The sequence below is a fragment of the Onychomys torridus genome, chromosome 9 (genome assembly GCF_903995425.1).
Source record: "Onychomys torridus chromosome 9, mOncTor1.1, whole genome shotgun sequence".
Classification (NCBI taxonomy): domain Eukaryota; kingdom Metazoa; phylum Chordata; class Mammalia; order Rodentia; family Cricetidae; genus Onychomys; species Onychomys torridus.
The window spans coordinates 79052187-79057869 of record NC_050451.1 but is presented as its reverse complement, the minus strand read 5'-3'; the positions used below and the strand labels follow the sequence as shown (position 1 = coordinate 79057869).

The following is a 5683-nucleotide window of genomic DNA, read 5'->3' as shown; positions in this document are numbered from 1 at the left end:
TCTCTCTGCCCGCTAGCTCCACCTATCCTTTCTCCTGCCTTGCCATTAGCTTTCCAGCTCTTTATTAGACCATTGGGTGTTTTAGACAGGCACAGTAACACAGCCTCACAGAGTTCAACAAATGCAACATCAACAAAAGTGACACACCTTCACATAACATTCCACAACAGTTTAGCTCCAATTTTTGACATGAGTGTCTATGCTTCAAGAAAAGACTTTCATGCCCAAACTTTGGTTTTCTCTTAAGATGTTAATGGAAAATGCCTTTTCTGTTTCAAGTCTAAGTTTCACATTTTTGTAACTGGCTCTATGATTTCATTAGACTAAAGAAAAAACTGTAATATTCTTCAATTTCCTTGAGTTCTCAAATACTACAATAAGAGTTTCATACACACCTTCAAGGTGAGATAGCAAGATCACAAAAGTGTTCAGGATGGGGCTTATCCATTTGCATTCTGGATGGACTGACCACTGCAATTTCCCTAAATGTAGAAAATTCAACTGCATTAATAGTGATAGTGGGGGAATGCATTCATTCTCTTCTTATTTAGAAATAAATAAATAAGCAAATAAATTTTATATCTATATATAAATGTTTCAACTTACCTGTGAAATTTATCAAAAAATCCATTCATTATTCATTGATATACTGATGTACTCTTTTTCTCTGTTAGTGAATAAATGATATTTAATTACAACAATATATTACTTTCTTTCGATTCTTAGTAATCACCTTGCTGAAACTTTGTATCACAATGTTTAGAAACTGTTAAAAATTATTATTTAATACTGTAGTGCTTCTGTTTCTATACATGAATATAAAATTAATTTCTTTTTGTTGTTGATGCAAGCTTTTAGATATCAATATGATAGCAATTTTTTAAAAACAGAACTGAGGACACCATCTATCTTGTTCTTTTTCAATAGATAAATTTGAACAGTATAAGAATAATTTGTAATGTATATCTTGAAATACATTGATTTTTATCTTGCCTTAGTCCAGAAACTTTAGTGAGTAGTTGTTTGCCAATTTTCCCTCAGGTACATTGCTTATGATTTTTTTTCCTGTAGTAAAACTAAAATCACATATTTTCTCAAGTTTAAGTGTGCCCAAAGAAATGTATGAACAAACAAATGTATTTTACAACCCATTAATTTAAACTTCAAAATGTAATTTTTAAATACTATAAAATTATCCAGAAAAAGAAAAACAAATGTGAATGGTGATCATTATTTCTACCTCAGGGTAGATATTTCATATGATGCATTTTTATATCCATATAAATCCTGAATCATTATTAATCATCTATAGAGTCACATTTAAAATTGTCCTGATTGTCATAATTGATATGGGATATCTCACCCAATTGTGGGCAGCACCTACTGGTAACAGTTCTTACAGAAGAAAGATCATGCCTGCAGGAAGATTATTGGCCTTTTGCTCGCTTAGTTTCCCTTCTGCTCCTGATACTTTACCCCACAGCTACTGGTGCTGCTTCTCTACAGGTGGGAAGGCAGCTATGCTCACCACTATACCACCAATGCCACACAAGCTCTCCTGCTTTTCTTTTCTTATATTAAACTTTTTTTCATTAATTTTACTCACAAATCAAAGATCCCCCTCTTCCCCCTTCTGCCTGCCCCCCAGTCTTGCCCCCCCCCAACCCACCTCCCTCTCCCATCCACAAGACAGCAAGGCCTCCAGTACAGTAGAGGCAAGTCCAAGCCCTTCCCCTTTTTTCAAGGCTGCAAGATGTGTACCATCATATTTAGTGGGCTCCAAAAAGGCCCTTCATGTAACAGATGGATTCTGATCCTACAACCATGGGGCCTCCCAAGCAGATCAAGCTACACAACTGTCTCGCCATGCAGAGGATCTAGTCCAGTCCCATGCAAGCTCCACAGCCATTGATCCAACTTTCATGAGTTCCCTCTAGTTTGATTTGGTTGTCCCTGCATGTTTCCCCATCATGATCCTGATGCACTTTTTCACAGAATCCTTCTTTTCTCTTTTTGATTAGACTAATGGAGCTCTGTCTAGTGATTGGTTGTGGATCTCTGCATCTGCTTCTGTTAGTCACTGGGGAAAAGTTCTGTGATGACAGAGCATTCACTGGTGGTCTGATCTCTGGGGCAAGCCAGTTCAGTCCAGGCACCCTCTGCACTATTGCTGGTAATCCAGGCTGGGGTCATCACTGGGGATTCCTGGCAACTTTCCTAGCACCGGGTTTTTCTCTATCCCCATGATATATCTCACTATCATGTTATCTCTTTCATTGTCTTCCCCCTTTCTCCCTGATCCAGCTCAATCATCCCATCCCTTATATTCTCAATCCCTATCCCCTACTCTCCATTGCCCACCCCTCATTCCAAGTTTACTCATGGAGATCTCAATTATTTCCCCTTCCCAGGATGGTCCAGGCATCTCTCTTTGTGTCTTCCCTTTTAGTTAGCTTCTCTGGAGTTGAGGGTTGTTTCCTGATTAGCCTTTGCTTTATATCTAGTATCCACTTATGAGTGAGTACATACCATGTTTGTCTTTCTGAGTCTAGGTTACCTCACTCAGGATGATATTTTCTAGTTCCATCCATTTGCCTGCTAATTTCATGATGTCATTGTTTTTCTCTGCTGAGTAGTACTCCATTGTGTATATGTACCACATTTTCTTAATCCATTCTTCAGTTGAGGGCCTTCTAGGTTGTTTCCAGGTTCTGGTGGGCCTGGTTAGTACTTAAATGGGAGAACCTGCTTTTCAAAGATTCTGACTGACTGAGAGGAAGAGCTCTTTAGAAGCCACCTGATGTTTGGCTCAGAATTGGGACTAGTGAGGTACCCTGCCTATGGACTGAATGACAACTGGGTTCTCAGCCTCTCAGTTATGAGCTATCTGTTGCTAAAATTCTTTTTTTTAATGTACGTCTGTGTGTTTTGTGTGTGTGTGTGTGTGTGTATGTGTGTGTGTGTGTGTGTAGACATATTCATTCTATATGTTAGGTTACACTAGATAACTCTAACTATTACACTAGATATGAATCAATATTAAATAAAGAAAATATGTTTGTTTCAATATGCTCTATGCATACTGTCTGTTTTAAGCTTTATTCTCAACTGAAAAAAAATCTAATCTGACAAGAAGTATGTACCACATTCTTTCTCTCAAATAGCATGGCCTAATAAGGGACAGAATTAAAAATTCAAAATTTTGGGGTTGGGGATTTAGGTCAGTGGTAGAGCGCTTGCCTAGCAAGCACAAAGCCCCTGGGTTTGGCCCTCAGGTCCAGGAAAAAAAAAATTCAAAATATCATTCTTGCATGCTTGATAATAAAGAGGCTTGAAGTTCTCAGAAAAACAACAACCAAAAACATAAACAAACAAACAAAAAACATATTATTCCAGTAGCAAGCCCTGATATTAACACACGGAAGAGAAAGGGGCAGTTGACTGTCTCCATGGTAAAGGAGAAATCTTTTACTGTGAGCACTACTGATTCTTAGAGAGAGACAAGAAAGCTAAAAGTTTGAACTGTTACCCGTTTATCTACTTTGTCATTGTGATCAATTTCCTTAAATTGCATTTTTTTAACACTAATGCTAAAATGGCGCACAATGTGATGAAGCCCTTCAATTGAGTCCTCTACTCACAAAGCTTCAGTCATCATTTGGCACAAAGCCAATGATTTTAAGTTACTGAGTTTTATTATTAAACTATTTGCTGCCTCATCTTTGAATGTGAAAAGTGTTTGCTCAAAATTATTTTCCTATCATAAAAATTTATTCTCTTTCCAAAGACTTGTGTTTTTGTATGCTTACTTGTTTTTTTTTTTTTTTTTTTTTTTTTTCCTACAAGTGTGCCTTGTGCTTTGAGGAAATCTTCTTTGGTATTAATAAATTAATAAATGCAAAAACATTCATTTTCTACTGTGTAATAATTTCTGTGTTTTTTTTTTTTTACATTATCTGATCTGTACAGAGCAAAGGCCCTGTTTACAGAAACACCTGTGTATTTCTGTAATGAAAAGGCAATATTATACTAAAGTGTTTTAATTACCATGTTGATTATTTATGACTGAATCCCTAGCATGAATGAATTCACTGGGAACAACACCAATCTGCTAGCTGCGTGTAGATATCCAGGGTCACAAATCATACTTTTTCAGAAAAGAGCATCCTGAATCCTCCAGAAATTGACATTTATAAAAGATAAATATCTTTCTAAAGGACCTAAATAAATTTTATAAACATCTAGGCTTATGTATTTTCTATCATTTTCAGATACTTTTGATTAACATAATTTAAATCAATGTGAAATTTATGTAGTATTTGTTTGCAATAATTTCATGTGACTATTTTTCCATCTCATTTAAGACTCATGATCCTCAGTAGTGAGAGGCTCACAACTATACTTGAAAATAAGAGATGACTAAAAGTCAGGTTTCAATATTTATGTTTAAATATTTAAATTGCAAACTCAAAGTCACATTTACTTTGTTGAAAATTATATTTTACAAAAAATGAACAATATATTTTAAACATTTCCTCATGCCAAAAATTAGTTCATAGTTATCTCATATAAGGATGTTTAAAAATTCTGACAAATTAACCTTGTGGTTTGAATGTGCACATTAAGAAAAAAAATTAACATGAAAATTTTTGTATGGGAAGTTGTAGCTGGAAGTTTCTTCATTGCCGTCAGGCCCCACAGTCCAGATGCATCTCTCCCATCCATGGTCCTGCAGCTGCTTATAAAATACTCAGAGGGTTAATATTAGCGACAAACTGTATGGCCTCTGGCTTAGGCTCATTACTAACTAACTCTTACAATTTAACCCATTCCCATTAATCTCTGTTTGGCCACATGGCTTCATGGCACTACCTGTTTTCTCACATCTTGCTTCTCCTGGTGGCTGCTCTTAGCATCTGACTCTGCCTTTCTTCTGCCTGTCTCTATGGTTGGATTTCATTCCTGGCTATAACCTGTCTTGCCACAGGCCAAAGCAGCTTCTTTATTAACCAATGGTAGCAACATATATTTACAGCATACAGAGAGACCATCCCACAGCAGGAAGTCATAGAAGTTGGCTTTTGTCAATAGTATCTTGATTTCTGAGTAAGCTGCTGACAGAATTCTCCCATTTAATAACACACAAGGGAAGCATTTTCCTTTCACATTACAACAGGAAAACATGATTTACATAAAGCGAATAGGCTTAGCTGTGTTCTTAAAATTGTATACATAAAGCAAGAAGCATTTGGAATGTTATTTCTGAAGTGCTATAGAATCATAAAATACAAATAAAGTAGATAGTATTCTCGTTAATGTATGATGGGATAAGATTTAAACCTATGATATATTTGCACTTGAAAGAAAATGCAAAGTAAATGTGAAGAGAAACTCTGTGACATACAAGTTTGTTTCAGTTTTCCATATATATATTTTCACTGAGAGCTATTTAAAAACAATGTCTAATACCCAGATGAAAAATGAAAAGGAACCTTTCAAATCTGTCCTATACCAGCCCCCAGCTAGCTTTATGCACAGGTTGATATAGGCATATATGTTCTCAATCATTTCTCTTATTTTCTCTGAGAAAGAGTCTGTGACAGAACATGAAGTTTGACTTTTAGGCCGGTCTTTTAGACTGGCTAGTGAGCAATATCTGAGATCACCTGTGTCTGCCTCCTAT

At 36.1% G+C, this 5683-nt stretch overlaps 1 non-coding gene across 1 annotated transcript; it reads left to right on the top strand.

Moving 5' to 3' along the window:
• Positions 1-387: 387 nt before the first annotated feature.
• On the top strand, positions 388-547 carry LOC118591696. The gene has a single exon (XR_004945989.1). It is a non-coding gene; the product is annotated as a U1 spliceosomal RNA (small nuclear RNA).
• The last annotated feature ends 5136 nt before the right edge of the window (positions 548-5683 follow it).